The sequence below is a fragment of the Melanerpes formicivorus genome, unplaced genomic scaffold, assembly GCF_026170545.1.
Source record: "Melanerpes formicivorus ecotype bairdi unplaced genomic scaffold, bMelFor1.0.p_v2 SCAF_9, whole genome shotgun sequence".
NCBI lineage: Eukaryota > Metazoa > Chordata > Aves > Piciformes > Picidae > Melanerpes > Melanerpes formicivorus.
This window is the reverse complement of record NW_027142361.1, coordinates 14305893-14319968: the sequence shown is the minus strand read 5'-3', so window position 1 is coordinate 14319968 and position 14076 is coordinate 14305893.

Here is a 14076-nt window from a genome sequence, read left to right as displayed (position 1 = left end):
TCTAAAACATCAGAAGAGTAACCTGATCTCATGCTGGCAGTCCATCCCCAGCCAGAAAGCAGATGTCAGTAAGCAGGTCCTAAATTAGAACTAGGGTTACACAGAGCTTTTAAATAAATATGGAAAGCAATCTCCAGAATGCTGGACTTCAGGAACATTTTCATCAGCATCAGGAAGCCAAACTCAGTGAAGTGTCTGCAGAGAATTGTCCTTTGGACAGACAGGACTCAGGGAGAGCAGAGCCACTGATTCTGGCACTGCAGTTCAGTCTTTGTTATTAACTGCATCAAAAGAGTACACCTCACTGGTGCAGAAAGATACAGAGATATTCTCAACAGATCACTTTGGAAAATAATTTTTTAAAATAATTCTATCCCAAATGGAAGATAGAAAAATCTTCCCAAGCCATTTTCTCACACTTTGCCCACCTTAGCACTAAACCAGCGAGTAACATCTTTCACAAAACACCTTTGGTTTTGTGAAGATACGCTCCATCAGGAGAGAAAGGCAGACACTGACCTTCAGGACAGGAGTTTTTGCACAGAGTATGACTAGTAAATGCAAGGGTAGATCCTCCCATCACAGAGGCAGTTATGTGCATTGTGACCCCAAGACACGCTGCATACATGTAGAACAGGTACAGCTACTCACCAGTGTCTTCCTCAAGTGCTCATATTCTGGACAATACTCCCTGAAAAGGCAAATAGAGCACATACAGTCTGAACTTATTGGTGATTGGTATTAAGGATGTTCTTAGAGCCCTGTTCTACCCCCAAAAAGTATTGTCTCAGCTTTCATATTTGTGAGAGATTTCAGAAAAACTAATGCTGTGTTTACCCACATTTGGTTCTGAAACCAATGGATGCAAAGTAAGTGAACATACCTCAAGCAAACACTTCTTGCCCTGTCTTGTTGGACAAGGAATTACACTAGCTCAAACACTTCCAGTGATGGGACATCCATCACTGGGCAACCTCCTTCAGTGACTCAGCACTCTCATTCTAAAGGGTTTCCTTCTTACATCCAGTCTAAACTTGCCCTCTTTCAACTTAGAAATGTTGACCCTTATCCTGTCTCTCTCCATCTTTCATACAGTCCCCATTTAAATACTGAAATGCCACACTGAGGTCTCCCTGGAGCCTTCTCTTCTCCAGGCTGAACAACCACAACTCTCACAGCAGAGAGGTTCCAGCCCTTGGATCATTTCTGTTGCTTCCTCTGAACCCACTCCAATAGTCCATGTCTCTCCTATGCTAAGAGCTGAAGCCAGCACTGCAGGTGAGATCTCCTAGGTCTCACTGCAAGTGAGATCTCCATCCTAGGGTGCTGAGAGAGCTGGCAGATGAGCTGGCCAAGCCGCTCTCCATCATTTTCCTCCAGTCCTGGCTCACTGGAGAGGTCCCAGGTGACTGGAAACTGGCCAATGTGGTCCCCATCCACAAGAAATGTCAGATGGAGGAGCCTGGAAACTACAGGCCAGTCAGCCTGATCTTGGTACCAGGGAAAATGATGGAGCAGATTATCCTGGCAGCAATCACTGCACACCTGAAGGATGGCCAAGGGCTCAGGTCCAGCCAACATGGATTTAGGAAGGGCAGGTCCTGCCTCTCCAACCTGATCTCCCATGATCAGGTGACCCATCTGGTGGACGTGGGGAGGCCTGTGGATGTGGTCTACCTGGACTTCAGCAAGGCCTTTGACACTGTCCCCCATAGCAAACTCCTGGCCAAGCTGTCAGCCCATGGCTTGGACAGGAGCACACTGCGATGGGTTAGGAACTGGTTGGAGGGCCGAGCCCAGAGAGTGGTGGTGAATGGTGCCACATCCAGCTGGCAGCCAGTCAGTAGTGGAGTCCCCCAGGGATCAGTGCTGGGCCCCATCCTCTTTAACATCTTCATTGATGAACTGGATGAGAGGGTCGAGTCAGTCATCAGCAAGTTTGCAGATGACACCAAGTTAGGAGCAGATGTTAGTCAGTTAGAGGGTAGAAAGGCTCTGCAGAGGGACCTCAACCAACTGGACAGATGGGCAGAATCCAATGGGATGGCATTTAACAAGTCCAAGTGCCGGGTGCTGCACTTTAGCCACGGCAACCCCATGCAGAGCTACAGGCTGGGGTCGGAGTGGCTGGAGAGCTCCCAAACAGAGAGGGACCTGGGGGTACTGATCGACAGCCACCTAAACATGAGCCAGCAGTGTGCCCAGGTGGCCAGGAAGGCCAATGGCATCCTGGCCTGCATTAAGAATAGTGTGGCCAGCAGGTGCAGGGAAGTCATTGTGCCCCTGTACTCTGCACTGGTTAGGCCACACCTTGAATACTGTGTCAAGTTCTGGGCCCCTCAGTTTAAGAAGGATATTGAAACACTTGAATGTGTCCAGAAAAGGGCAACAAGGCTGGTGAAAGGCCTTGAGCAGAAGCCCTATGAGGAGAGGCTGAGGGAGCTGGCATTGTTTAGCCTGGAGAAGAGGAGGCTCAGGGGTGACCTCATTGCCCTCTACAACTACCTGAAGGGTGGTTGTAGCCGGGAAGGGGTTGGTCTCTTCTCCCAGGCAACCAGCACCAGAACAAGGGGACACAGTCTCAAGCTGTGCCAGGGGAGGTTTAGATTCGAGGTGAGGAGGAAGTTATTCACCGAGCGAGTGTCATAGGGTTGGAAGGGTAAGGCCAAGAAGCCTCCTCCCTCCCCCCTGTAAAGTAAAGGGAAGGAAAAATTGAAGGGAAAGGAAAAAAAACCTCACAGCTGAATTAGCAAAGCAATGGGTGCTGTATATTTACAAAGCAGGGAAACGCAGGGGAATTTACAGAATTTACAATATTTACAATATATACAAAGATATACAATAAAGTATCACAGAAATGAGAGTTCCCCCCTCTGCTGAGGGGGTTCCCCACCTCCGCTCCCCCCTCTCTCCCCCTTCCCCCAGAGCAGGTTAGAAAGAGAGAGAAAGAGAAAAAAAGTTAGAAGCAGTTATGTGTTAATTGGAAAGCAGTTAATACAGGCCTTGCAGTTTATCAGTTTCATGGTCAAGCCTTGGCCGAAAGCCCAGAACAGCGAGCTGCTGCCGAAGGAGGGGAGACAGAACTGAACTGGAAAAGTGCAGGAAAGCCCAAGATACCCTGCTGCACTCCCAGTTCAGAAGGTGCTTCCTCCCAATCTACCAATGAAATTAGTTTAGATCCGACTTTTTCGTTTACAAACATCTGTCCACCATATTCCCTTTCTTAAGGGGACAGCCTCAAACTGTCACAGTCCACCCCTTCTAAACAATTACATTGGCTGTTCATACTGTTCATCCAATTCAAAATGATATTTACAGTTCGTGAGTAAACTTCATAGTCCATTCCAGCTATGCTCAGATGTAGATGATTCAGAAGTCCAAGAAAATCAGAAAGTGAGAAAAATGGAAAACAGTTCATTTCTTCGCGGACGAAGCGAAGAAAAGGGAAACAGGGAATCTCAGGGTCTCTTAGTTGACTCAGGGCTCTCAGGGTTCTTACGGTTCGTGAACCGTAGATTCCTCGTTGATTCTCTCCTTTGGACACGATGTAGCTGTACAACAGTTTGAAATTAACCTCTTTCAGCTAAAGTTAAATTTCTTTGTGGTATACATTGAATTTCACCATTCTCTTGCATTACCCAATAAGTGTGACCCAGACCTTCAGCTGAAACCACCCCTCGGACAGGTTTAGCCTCTCCTGAGGGTGAAAATACCCAAACAGTTTTACCTAACAGATTCTTTTCTCTAACAACAGGAACTCTATCACCTTCTACTTTCTGTAGCAGATCTGAATGTGCAGGTCCAGCTCGGTTCACTGACCCTCTACTATTTACCAGCCAGGTTGCTTGTGCTAAATGTTTTTCCCAGTTTTTCAAAGATTCACCCACCATGGCTTTAAGAGTGGTCTTCAACAAACCTTTGTAGTGTTCAATCTTCCCTGCAGCTGGTGCATAGTAGGGAATATGGAATCTCCACTCAATACCGTGCTCTTTTGCCCAGTTCTTTACAAGGTTGTTCTTGAAATGAGTTCCGTTGTCTGACTCAATCCTCTCTGGAGTTCCGTGTCTCCACAGGATTTGTCTCCCCAAACCAAGAATGGTGTTGCGTGCAGTTGCATGTGGAACTCGATAAGTTTCCAACCATCCAGTGTTTGCCTCTACCACAGTAAGCACATATTGCTTACCAGAACGAGAACGTGGTAGAGTGATGTAGTCAATCTGCCAAGCTTCACCATACTTGTACTTGGACCATCTGTCACTATACCACAAGGGCTTAAGTCATTTTGCCTGCTTAAGAGCAGCACAAATGTCACAGTCATGGATGACTTGTGTGATAGCATCCATGGAAATGTCTATGGATCTGTCACGAGCCCATTGGTATGTTGCATCTCTGCCTTGATGTCCTGACGAATCATGAGCCCACCGAGCTAAGAATATCTCACCTCGGTGTTTCCAGTCGAGATCAAGATTAGAGTCCATGTCTACTTGAGAAACTCTTGCAGCTAGATCTGCCTGATGGTTGTGTTGCTGTTCCTCAGTAGCTTTGCTCTTAGGAATGTGAGCATCGATGTGTCTCACTTTCACTGGAATTCTCTTGACTCAATCAGCAATGTGCTGCCACAGGTCTGCTGCTCAAATGGGTTTTCCTTTCCTCTGCCAACCACTCTTCTTCCAGTTCTTTAGCCAACCCCATAGAGCATTGGCTACCATCCATGAGTCGGTGTAGAGATAAAGCTTTGGCCATCTCTCACGTTCAGCCTCGTCAAGAGCTAGCTGGACAGCTTTTACCTCTGCGAACTGACTGGATTCTCCTTCTCCATCTTTTGCCTCTGCAACTCGGCGTGTTGGACTCCACACTGCAGACTTCCACCTTCACTTGTTTCCAACAAGATGTCAGGAACCGTCTGTGAACAAAGGATATTTCTTTTCATCATCAGAAAAGTCATTGTAAGGAGGAGCTTCCTCATCACGAGTTACTTTCTCCTCTGGAGGTTTAGCACAGTTGATACCTTCAGGCCTACTTGAGATCACATCCACTAGACCAGGTCTTTCAAGATTTCCCATTCGAGCTCTCTGTGTTATCAGAGCCATCCACTTAGACCATGTTGAGTCTGTGGCATGATGTGGTGTGGAGCCTTTGCCTTTGAACATCCAATTCAAAACTGGTAATCTGGGAGCTAAGAGAAGTTGTGATTCAGTTCCAATCACTTCAGAAGATGCTTTTACTCCCTCATAGGCAGCTAAAATTTATTTTTCTGTTGGAGTATAATTAGCCTCTGAACCTCTGTAACCTCAACTCCAGAAACCAAGAGGACGTGCACATGTCTCACCTGGAGCTTTTTGCCACAAGCACCAGGTTGGACCATTATCATTTGCAGCCGTGTACAAAATGTTCTTAATGTCTGGACCATCTCGGACAGGTCCCAGACCCATTGCTTGAAATACCTCTTGCTTTATCTGGTCAAAGGCTGCTTGTTGTTCAGGTCCCCAGTGGAAATGGTTTCTCTTTCGAGTCACATCATACAGAGGTTTCACAATCTGACTGTATCCAGGAATGTGCAGTCTCCAAAATCCCACTATCCCCAAGAAAAATAGGGTCTCTTGCTTGTTTGTGGGACTTGCCATGGTAGAGACTCTATTTACCACATCCACTGGAATGTGTCGGTGTCCGTCCTGCCACCGCACTCCTAGAAACTGAATCTCTGTGGTATGTCCTTTCACGTTGTCTCGCTTGATGGCAAAACCTGCATTCAGAAGAATGTCAATGATTTTGTTACCTTTCTCGAAGACTTCCTCAGCAGTTTTACCCCAGACGATGATATCATCGATGAACTGGATGTGTTCTGGAGCACCGCCTTTCTCCAGAGCATCGTGGATCACTGCATGACAGATGCTTGAGCTATGGATCCAGCCCATTGGTGACGAGAACCCCGTCGAAACAGCTCAGAGTACCCGCAGAATCGGGTCCCTGTTCAAGGCGCCACTTGACGAGAACGGAGACAGGGACGACAGCACTCAATATGAGTGATAGTAATCATCCAACTCTATTGTTCCACACTTCATTATTTATAGTCTTATCTTATACATAGTTAATTCTATTCTAATTTGAGACATACTATTGGTTTCTCTCTAAAAGGTTACATCATTGTTTTCACAACTCTGTGGAATTTTTCCTACTCAGTCTAATTGCTCTTTTTCCCAGATCTCACCTCCTCCTTATCTTGCTTGCCTCCCTTCTCAGGGGCAGCTGGACTTCAGCATACCAAGCAATCAGCACTTTCCCACATCTCCTACTCCACCGCTATATTATCAACAGAGAATTCTTCAAGGCCTGAATTGCACAGGTGTTCCTGGGACCCATATGCCCTCTTGCTCAAAACGATCCCCAACAAATTCCCCTGTTTTTCTTTTGTGCAAGTAAGGCCTTGGAGGTTATCCTTTGAACACTTTGCATAATACAATTATAAATAAGTTTAACAATAATCAAAATTAGTACAATAATACCTAAAAACCTTAAAGCTTCTTTTATCAATTGTATAACCCACTGTGACACATTCCCAAACACTGATCTTAACCAATCATCTAAGGGACTTTTTACAATTGTAATGGCACGCGTATGAATCTTTAGCCACCTAATCTCAGCATGCATCGACACTCCATGGTCCGACAAGTTAAAACAACACATTCCTTCAAAATCTTCGCATCCATGCCCTTGAGCCAACAACAAAAAATCAATTGCAGCACGATTTTGCAGTAATGCGTGCTTCAATGATTTTTGATCTAACAATAACCCTTCTAACCCCCGAGTGGTAACATTTGCATTTTTTACTGACCAACACGCTAATTTTTCTATTGCACTCAAGGCTTTTCCTGCAGCGGCACCTGGCACAATTACACTTACAAAGGCTCTCATTGCATACCCCCATAATGCCACTTGGTCATTACAATTTGATAGTAATTGTTCAATTGTGCGTTTTTTCCGTTGTTTTATTTGCTTTAAAAGTTTTAACCACTGAGTCTGAGAAGGTGCTATTATGGATAAAGACCCCAAATAACAAGGACCCCCCCACTGGGTTAGCTGGAATTCCCTGCCAGGCACGATCTCCACAAATCAAAAATATACTTGGTGGTAATGCTTTTGCTATATGATTATTCCATAAAAGGGGTATATTTTTGTTCTTAATTGTTGAAGTCCCTGCACTGAGATCTTGAGCTCCATATGCACCCCACAGTTCTGGCACGATGAGACCTTTTATGGTTGCTTTGTCATTCCATCCACAATAGTCACCATACACATTATATGGTCTTTTGGGATGAACGTCAGTCCATCCCTGAGAGCTGCTTTGTATCCCAACTGGCACTTTCCCCCAACCTTCTAACACTTGCTCAAAACCCTGCTGTCCTTTAAACACACCTCCAACCACAATACACGTTCGAGTCCAGTTTCTCGATGCATTGCCAACCTGCTGAGAGCCGAATAATCACAGTTCTTCAGGATCATACGGTAACCGCTGAGTCAGTCCCTTAATCAATAATGCACTACAATTTGCCATTTCACTCTCATTACTACAATTATTACTACTATAATTAACAAACATATTTACATCAAATCTGGGTATCCCTATCAGACACATCTGAAAAGGTTTACCCACAGTCTGTAAGCTCAAACAAATTTCATTATTGCCTGTCATGTTGGGCCATGTTACCTATACAAGGCACAGAGCTGGCATAATACATGGTCAAAGATAACAGACATTGTAAGGAAGAACTTAGATCTTAATAGTTCTGATCTTTACATTTCACTCTTCTTATTGACAGAGAAGACTTGATTATGCTTGAACACATTGCACACATGTAGTGAAGGATGCTTATGGTCAAGATTGTGCCCATAACATTTGTGTAGGATATATTTTCTTTGTGTGTTAACCCTCCGTTGTTCCCCCTTCTTTCTGGGGGCAGCAGGGGGGATCCTGGCGCCACTGAGTCCAGGTAAACAGCCTACCTGGGCGTGGTCTCACCCCTGCAGTACTAGAGTCAGGCTATATGTTTGTTTCCCCAAGTATAGCATATACTCAGGCCATATTTGGTAGGTGTCAGTTGATTGGTTAATGTTTGCGTTGGCAACAGATGCTTATTGGGCCAGTATTCACTGGGGCAAATGGTAAATAGGGGTCGTTTGGCAAATGAGCCCACCACCTCGGTGTTGGAGCCTGTGTGTGCATGCGTGCCAGCCAGCGCTTCGGGAGGCCTCGTGGTCCTTTTGCCACCGTCACCCAGCTGCGTGCGGTGCCGTGGACAGCACTCCGTGGGATCAACCGCTGCGTGATCCATCATAGGAGAAAACCTGGTAGCCCGTGTGAACCAGCGTTGCTGACCTGTCACAGCCCCCCTCCGAGCGAGGAAACTTTTGTATCCTGGGAGAGAACAGCAGAGCCACGCCATGCGGCCACGCGGCCGGCGCCATTTCCGGTCTCCTTATTACAGCACATCCGTGCCACGTTGTCTGGATTATAAACATTATTGAAGAAAGACTCCACGAAGTTCTCAGCTTGTGAGTAAGCCAAGCCCTTTTGTAAAGCTTCAGTTAGGATTGTGTTTATATTGCTTCGGGTGGAGGGTTGCCGGTCACTGACCAACCCCTCCCCCGCTACTCTTTGACTCAGTTTAGATTATAAATTCTGTGAATTATTTTGATTTAAATGCCCATACATAACATTCTGTAAAGATAGTTCCACTAACCAAATATTGATACCTTTGAAGGGCGATTGTAAATACCCCGTTACAGAGTTTGCATATATATAAATAAACTTATATTTTCATTGATGGATCTGCCGTGCATTTCTGAGGGCATATCCACGACAACACAGAGATTAAGACACAAATGCAATCCTTAGCACTGTCTTTTACAATCTGCTTTAAAGTTATGTTGCATCTTTATTTTCTCTAGGATGGTCAAAAATCATAAATTGTTTAATGGTAGCAAGATTTCTTTAATCTGTAAAGGTAGATCTGGCCAGGCTCTAGCTTCACAGACAGAAAACTTGCAGGCAATCAGCAAAAGAGCTTCATTGCTTTGCCCAATATAAAATTACCCATAATAATGTGTTTTTGCTCATCCTAGTAATACTGATCTCTTATTGGTACCATTAAAAAACTTTTTTTTTTTGCTATAGGGTATTCTCTCTTTCACACCTTTTTTTTTTTTTGTAATTTATTTATTTGTTTGTTGACGTTTTCAACCCAAAATGAAAATGCATGTTGTGTTGTTATGAGTTTTGATTTTCCCTCTAGGTGTGTAAAATTATAGCAAACTGGTGAGATAACATATAAGTTCCTATGAACATTTTCTCTAATCACACAACAATCAACCAACCATAATATTCAGTCCTAATTCACATGATGCTGTGTTACGTTCTTCTGATTGATGCTTTTGATCCCAGATTATCATAACAGTTATTGTGATCGATGTTCGACTTCATGGGAAATGCTGTTTCCTCTTAGTCTTGATTCTTCTGCACATTAGTGAAGGAATACTTGCTAAAATTAATACCTATTTACTACAAACCTTAACTACATTACATGGAGCTCCTTTGAAATGCCTAGGCAGACAACTAAGAAGGTTTGAACCAAAAGAAAATCTTACAATTTGAACTCATTACTAAGTACATACACCTTACTGCAATTACTGTGTACTAAGTACCTGTAAATACCATATGTTTACCATTCATTATGCTTACCAGGAAAACTTAGCAAAACTCTAAATAACAAATCTCTGAAAGACATTACAATCAGAAATGAATAAATTAGCACTGTTGCTTTAAATCAGAACAGAGCCATGGTCGACAGTAGCCGTACCAGAAACAGCTGGGGGGGGGGGTGTGGTGTAGTGCAGCTGGAGCCGCTGGGGGGAGGCCCCTGGTGCGAGCCACCGGCGGGGGACGGCCCACTGGTGCGAGCCACCGCCAGGGGGGGTCCACTGGTGCACTGGGGTCGGTGCTGCCTGTGTCATCGGAGCTGTCGGTGCCACCTCGGTGCCCGCGGGGGCCATCGGGGGTCGCGGGAGGGGTGTGGTCGTAAGAATGCTGTAACCGCGAGCCTCCAAGCGCGCCATTGTTTCTAAGGGGGGCTGTAAAGCAAAGTCGGCGCTGTTTGAATCTTCCGAATCCGAGCCCTCGCTGGCGATGTCAGAGGAAGATGTTGATGAACGGGATCGAACACACTGAGTCACAGGTTTCGCTGTCCTTTTTTGGCTTTTTCTCTGCTTGAGGCGAAACAGCAGTGGTGGCGGCTGGCAAACGCGGTGTGGTCGCCACAAGATGTATCGGGGGCGGCCCCGGTCGATACTTTTCAAACATATAATTCGGTTGTAATTCAGATACAACTGGCGCTGCATCCCGTTCTGATAAATTCGCTGTAACTGCAGCAGCCATTTGCTGTTCTAACTTGTATTTTTTGATACAGTTTCTGCATTCTCTCCACGACTTTTGCAGCTTTATAGCAGTTTTATCACCATCTATAACCAAGTCCCACAACTTGTTCCAGTATTCTCTCCAACAAGCTTCATCAAAATAACTATCTCCGCTAGGGAAATACCCTAAAGCGGATCCATGGGCCAAAAGCCCAGGAATTACTTTAGACGATATCTCCGCCTTACGCTTTTCCAAAAAGCATTGAAATAAGGAGAGCTCTACCTCTTTTTCTATATTCACCGATGTCCGCGAACTGCACTGCCACGTTCCGTTTCCCGCCGGTGTCCGCTGCTCCTTTCCTCAGGCCCGCCGATTCCGGCCCGCCCGAACTCACCGCCAGCCCGCCACGTCTAGCCCGCCGATCCTTTCCTCAGGCCTGCTGATCCCGGCCCGCCCAAGCTGACGTCGGCCCGCCAACCCCACCCCGCCGACGTTTTCCACTGGCATGCCAATTTCGGCCCGCCGACTGGCCCGCCCGAGCCTTCCTCCACGGTCGGCTCGCCCGTAATCCCCGGGTGCGGTCTCCACTGTCGTCCCCGTCGAAACAGCTCAGAGTACCCGCAGAATCGGGTCCCTGTTCAAGGCGCCACTTGACGAGAACGGAGACAGGGATGACAGCACTCAATATGAGTGATAGTAATCATCCAACTCTATTGTTCCACACTTCATTATTTATAGTCTTATCTTATACATAGTTAATTCTATTCTAATTTGACACATACTATTGGTTTCTCTCTAAAAGGTTACATCATTGTTTTCACAACTCTGTGGAATTTTTCCTACTCACTCTAATTGCTCTTTTTCCCATATCTCGCCTCCTCCTTATCTTGCTTGCCTCCCTTCTCAGGGGCAGCTGGACTTCAGCATACCAAGCAATCAGCACTTTCCCACATCTCCTACTCCACCGCTATATTATCAACAGAGAATTCTTCAAGGCCTGAATTGCACAGGTGTTCCTGGGACCCATATGCCCTCTTGCTCAAAATGATACCCAACACATTGGCAATCTGTTGAAAGTGTACTGGATTCCTCTCCAGGTGAAAGCAAACTGAGGCCTGCATTCCTCTGCTATGGGAATAGAGAAAAATGCATTAGCAATGTCTATGGTAGCATACCATTTGGCCTCTTTGGATTCCAGCTCATACTGTAGCTCCATCATGTCTGGTACTGCTGCACTCTTAGGTGGTGTTACTTCATTCAGGGCTCGGTAGTCTACCATCAGACGCCAGCCTCCATTCTGCTTTTGCACAGGCCACACAGGACTGTTGAAAGGTGAATGAGTTTTGCTGACGACTTTCTGACTCTCCAACTGACGAATCAGATTCTGAATGGGCAACAAAGAGTCACGGATGGTTCTGTATAGTCTGTGATGCACAGTCTGAGAAGCAACCGGCAATTTAATGTCCTGTATCTTATGTTGCCCCACAACTACAGATTCATCAGAAAGCTCAGGTCTAGCAGGCAGCTTTAATTTTTGACCATCAATTTCTATAGAAGCTACTCCAAAAGCCCATTTATAACCTCTAGGGTCCGTGAAACGCCCTTCTCTCAGAAAATGAATTCCCAAAATACAAGGTGCATCAGGTCCGGTCACAACTGTATGCTTCCTCCATTGTTTGCCAGTTAAACATATATTAACCTCCATCTTACTTAACTCTTGAGATCCACCAGTGACTCCCAGAATAGTTATAGACTCTGATCCCTGATAATTTGATGGCATTATGGTGCACTGAGCTCCTGTGTCAACCAAGGCCCTGTACTTCCGAAATTGTGAAGTGCCAGGCCACTGGATGTACACATCCCAATAGATTCTGTTATCTCTGTTATCCCTCTCCTCCCCCTGGCGGGAGGCAGGGCACCCCTAGTTATGGGGAACATGCCCACATGTGCATTGCGCACAGTGTGCAGTGTTATAGCTTTGCATGTTATGCATGTTATAACTAGAGCCACTGTTGGAGCTACTAGAGTTGTTCTGGGGAACTGTGGAAGTCACAGCTACCCTTCTGGTATTGCTACCTCAGGTTCTGCCACTTTGCAGTTCCCTCAGTCTCCTGAAAAGATTGGAAGTTGGTTGGCCATCCCAGCGGTTCATGTTCTCACCAAATTGATCATGCAGAGTTATCCAAACAGTTCTACGTGATTGCCTTGGTGGTCTGTTTTGATTCGATCTGTTTTGGAATGACCTCCTTGGAGGACGTGTATTCCTCACAGATGAAACTTGTATCCACCTGGAGGAAGAATTGGAATTATCCTTCTGTGCCAATTGGGATATGGAGTCTTTCAGATCCTTCATGCAACTCTCAATCTTTCCAGACAGAGTTTCAATGGCTGAAACCAAAGAAACACGTGTCATGCTATCCTCCAATTGTCTCATTTGATCACTGAATTGGCCAACCGTAGGAGGAGCTCCACCATAATTTCTTGACACAATTCTGCTTGCCAGAATGTTTGCATAATTAGAAGGAGCAAGTTTGATGATCTTTTTAGCAAGACCAATACCCACAGGAATGTCATCAGGATTCAGAGTTTCATGTTCACCATAGAGTATCTCTCTAACAGCAAATACTCTCAAGCGCTTAATTCCCTCATCTATGGTAGTCCAGGGTTTAGGATTCCATGGAAGATCATCTCGGGAAGGGTATCTCAGGGCAACCACCATTAAAAGGCGTATCCACAGATTAACCTTACCGAGAGCCCTGCCTAGATGTCTATCTATTCCATTATCCCTTGAGAGAGTTCCTAACTGAGCTGCTGACTCGTCTCCAACTATTAGAGCTGGAGCACCTGTATCATAACACCTACTAAGCCAAGCTAGAACTGGCTCCTTATCTGCCCTGGTGTAATCTTCACGGACATTTCGCAATTCCTCACACGGTGAGGAACATTCTAAAATATCATCCTCCTCTTCTTCTCCCTGAACTTTTTGTCCTAATAATCCTCCTGTCATTTTCTCAAGGATCTCTTTAAGCTGAGAACCACCTTTGCCAGCTCCTTTCCTAGCTGCATCTCTATCCTGCTTTGATCTCACTAGGTTAGCTAGATCTTTAAAACAAACCTTCTCTTCCTCCTCAGCAGGATTTCTTAGAGTAGAGGGCCCCTCACCAGGATCAGTCTTCTTCTTCTCCATCTTTGGCCTTTGCACCTCTAGTCTTTAAAACAGCCACCTTAACTGGAGCTGTGTTTGAATTTACAGCCACCTTAATGGAAGCTGACAGGTCCTGAGATAAATCAGCTGCTGCGGCAGTGACTTCCGGTCCCACCGAGGGAGTGGGCGGAAATGACGTTGCTCCGTTAATGGCCGACGGAGAAGAAGGAGGAGGAGAAGGAGTAGGCGCCATGTTGATACCAGGCGCCGCCCTTGGCAGCCTGCCAGAATCAGCAAAGTCATTTAGAGCAGCCTTTGCAATTAACTTCTTAGCTTTCTTTTTTACTGACACAGATTCTCCACATTCCTCATCACTAGATGACTCTGGGACTGATCGAGAGCCACGGCGTTTTCTTTTTGATCTAGTTTTAATAAGAAAACACGCCCTGAACACCTTCTTCTCCCGACGCCAGGAATACAGAGAATACACATTAGTTATCACCAGCAGCAGAATTATACACAT